Below are 4403 nucleotides of genomic sequence, written 5' to 3'. Positions count from 1 at the left end.
ACTGACACGGTGAGAGTTCCAGGCGGGTTGCAGTGGTGACATAACAACGTTAATACAAGCCTCGGCTACACCTACACTTGTCAGTACTCCCAAGATCTTCCTGAGGTATGGTGTTGTAGGAGTGCGAGGATCATGATACAAGGCGGGTCAGTGATCTCTTTAGAGAATCAGAGCCTGTGCATAGCATCTGACTAATTGTGCAACAAGTAATTTCCTGTACCCTACACATAATACTCGGCAGGTGCAGTTCAGCTCTGAGGACTTCAATCCATGCAGTTCTGGGGCATCCCAAGATTATCTGCATGGCTTCATTCTGTACAAGCTCCAGGGGACGGAGTTGAGTGGCACTAAACTGTATTAAAACAGGGGCAGCATAATCAATAAGGGACCGTATGACAGATATATAGAACATTCTTAGGACTGGAATGCCAGCCCCCAGGCCCCTGTTGGCTAGCAGCCAAAGTGGTGCTAGCCGTGGCAGACAGAGGTCTCGAACATAGCGGACGGCTTGAAGAGACTTCCTGAAGCTCATCTGAACACCCAGGTACTTGTGTATATGAACTCTAGGGATGGGGATGTTATTTACAGTGGGCAGCCAAGAGACCTCTTTAGCCTGAAATTTTGTTTTACATTCATTATTCACTAGTCCCATTTGGACACACAACGCTGCCAGTTGTGACAAAGCTAACTGGAGAATCCTGGGTGTGGGGCATTGGAGGAGTATGTCATCAGCATAGATGAGGACCTGGGTGCCCTGCGGAAAGGAACAGCGCACAATTTTGTCCATTAAAACATTGAAAAGCAATGGACTAAGGACTCCACCCTGTGGTGTTCCAAGCTCAAAAACTTCCTCAGAGGAGACTGCACCTTGAAACCAAACCTGTGCTGTTCTATTGTACAAATAGTTCCTGATCCATACTAATAATCTACCTTTGACACCTTTGAGAATGAGTTCCTCCATAATAACATCTTTGTTGGCCCTGTCGAAGGCACCCTTGAGATCAACGAAAGCTCTGCAGGTAGCATCCTTATTTATAAGACACTTAACAAAACAATGACTTGTAGAGTGACCTTTTAGGAAGCTGTGTACATTGCCAGAGAGTACATGGCCCACCTTGTATATAAGCCTGTTCAATATTACCCGTTCCATCATCTTACACAGACAACTGGTGAGAAAAATAGGGCGAAAGGTGCCATCACCTTTGGGTATTGGGATGACGATAGCTGTTTTCCAAGAGTGAGGAAGCTTGCCTGCAGTGAAAGACATGTTAAATAAATCCAAGATAGGGTTGTCTACCTTTACCTCCAGGAGAGCATTGAGGATGCCACACCTCCCGGAGGGACCGGGTCCTGCGTACCTTGTCCAGGAAGGAGACCCAGTACTCCTTCCTTTCCTGCTGCCACAGATCCGTGAGGTGTCGAGCCACGGTAACCATGGCATCCCGTGACTCTGTGCCTGCTGGATTGAGCTGCCAATGTCTCTGGTAGGCAGCGAGCGTCTGTTGGCAGTTCAGAATGACAGAGAGAGAGAGAGAGAGAGAGAGAGAGAGAGAGAGAGAGAGAGAGAGAGAGAGAGAGAGAGAGAGAGAGAGAGAGAGAGAGAGAGAGAGAGAGAGAGAGAGAGAGAGAGAGAGAGAGAGAGAGAGAGAGAGAGAGAGAGAGAGAGAGAGAGAGAGAGAGAGAGAGAGAGAGAGAGAGAGAGAGAGAGAGAGAGAGAGAGAGAGAGAGAGAGAGAGAGAGAGAGAGAGAGAGAGAGAGAGAGAGAGAGAGAGAGAGAGAGAGAGAGAGAGAGAGAGAGAGAGAGAGAGAGAGAGAGAGAGAGAGAGAGAGAGAGAGAGAGAGAGAGAGAGAGAGAGAGAGAGAGAGAGAGAGAGAGAGAGAGAGAGAGAGAGAGAGAGAGAGAGAGAGAGAGAGAGAGAGAGAGAGAGAGAGAGAGAGAGAGAGAGAGAGAGAGAGAGAGAGAGAGAGAGAGAGAGAGAGAGAGAGAGAGAGAGAGAGAGAGAGAGAGAGAGAGAGAGAGAGAGAGAGAGAGAGAGAGAGAGAGAGAGAGAGAGAGAGAGAGAGAGAGAGAGAGAGAGAGAGAGAGAGAGAGAGAGAGAGAGAGAGAGAGAGAGAGAGAGAGAGAGAGAGAGAGAGAGAGAGAGAGAGAGAGAGAGAGAGAGAGAGAGAGAGAGAGAGAGAGAGAGAGAGAGAGAGAGAGAGAGAGAGCTCCCACACCTGACCCTTGCTCTCCTCAAGGAATAGGATGGATGGATGGATATTAATGTAGGCGCCGCAACAGCCAGGGTCATTTGGCGCCGCTACCAAAATTTTAAAATATACGAAACATGTTTAAAAACAAAAAAGAAAAATAAAGAAAAATAATTATAAAAACTAAAATTAATAAAACCAATACAATTAAAAGTTGCTAAAACACGAAAAGTACAATAAAATCGAATAAAATATCAAAATACATAAATAAAATTCTAAAATTCACAAATAAGGGAGAAGGCCAGCCTCTCCCAAAAAAAACCGAATAAATCATGGCCAAGGGCCAGACACGCTGGTCCAAAGACCTGAGAGAGGTGATAGACACCGCTATCTCTACTGCGACAGCGGTAGAGGTAGCGGTGTCGCAGGTCTAGTAAACTAGGGCACTCCACCAGGCAGTCTTAACAGTAAGGTTGAGGGTCCCTGGTCAGCAGGTACCTATTTGTAAGGTACGTGTGACCTATACGTAATCGCGCCAATAAAGTCTGTGCACGGCGATCCCGGACATGGGAGTATGTCCACTGAGGGAGAGTGGAAGTAGTGATCTCTCCCATTTTCGAGGTTGCGACCCCCGTTAGCCATCTCCTCTGCCATATTGCTGAGACCGTCTTACGAATAAGATCAAATACATCTCGAAACGGAACAGAGGCAGGAGATGGAGCGCGACTTGCTGCCTCTTTAGCGAGGCGATCTGCGTGTTCATTCCCTGGAACACCTACATGACCAGGGACCCAACAGAACCCAACACGATATCCTCTTTTGGTAAGTAGATAAAGCCACTCCAGGGCTGATAAAACCAAAGGGTGAAGGGAAATAAAAAGAGGAGAGAGCAGTAAGAGCACTGCGAGAGTCACTAAAAATTGTAAAAGACGAAACTGGGAGAGTAAAAATAATCTGTAAAGCTAGGACTATGGCAGAGAGCTCCGCAGTAAATACGGAGGCTACCGAAGGAAGGCTGCCAGACCGACAAAAAGAGGGGAAAACCACAGAAAACCCAACTCCTGCGTCGGATTTGGAACCATCAGTAAAAACAGGGATGTCATTAGAATGGATAAAAAAATGTTCTAAAAACCGTGTGTGGGACAGAGCTGGCAGGAAATCCATCTTGCCATCCATGGCAGGAGGGCATAATGAGGTAACAGGAAGCTTCCAATAACCAACTCGTGGGAGCCGGAAAGAATACACTGGAGTGGGGTCGATAGATAACTCCGCCATGAGATTTGCAACACGTAGGCCAAAAGGTTTAGGGAGACTCGGTCGAGTGACATACGCCTGCGAGCGCGAGTCCCGCAACATTGACACACAGGGGACAAAATCAGGAAGACGGTGGTTGCGAAACCAACACAGGAGCATCGAAGATTGGCGCCGGAGATCGAGCGGCCAGAAACCAGCATCCACTAGAAGGCTAGGTATTGGAGATGTCCGAAATGCACTCGCAGCCAAGCGGACCCCAGCATGATGCACGGGGTCAAGCGTGCGTAGTCATGCATCTGTTGCGGATGAGTAGATCTCACAGCCGTATTCCAGCTTCGGAAGTATGAGTGTACGGTGAAGCAATAGCAACGTGTCCTTGTCCGCACCCCAAGAGGTATGACTTAAAACCCGAAGAAGGGATAGTGTCTGCCGACAAGACGCCTTATGAGAGCAGAAATGGAGAACCCAGGTGAGACGGTTGTCAAATAAAAGGCCAAGATATCGAGTCGCCTCCACGCATGAGAGGCGTCTATTGGCGAGGTATAAATCCGGGTCTGGATGGACACCACGGTTGCGACAAAAATGCATGGCTACGGTCTTCGAGGTGGAGAATCGAAAACCGTTCATGTTGGCCCAACTGGACACCCTATTGATCGCCAGTTGGAGCTTGTGCTCAATCAGTGACATCCTAGCAGCAGCAAAAGAGATGCACAAGTCGTCCACATATAAAGAACTGTGAACGCCATCCGTCAGAGTATCTATAACACCATTTATTGCAACTGCGAATAGCGTAACACTAAGAATACTTCCCTGTGGGACACCGTCATTTAAACCTGTAACATCGGAGAGAACACTCCCAACTCGAACCCGTAAAAAACGTCTGGATAAAAAGTGCTGGATAAAAATAGGAAGGTGGCCACGAAGGCCAAAATTAAACAAAGACTGTAAAATGCCATGAC

The sequence above is a fragment of the Portunus trituberculatus genome, chromosome 39 (genome assembly GCF_017591435.1).
Source record: "Portunus trituberculatus isolate SZX2019 chromosome 39, ASM1759143v1, whole genome shotgun sequence".
Lineage (NCBI taxonomy): Eukaryota > Metazoa > Arthropoda > Malacostraca > Decapoda > Portunidae > Portunus > Portunus trituberculatus.
This window is presented reverse-complemented; position numbering follows the sequence as displayed.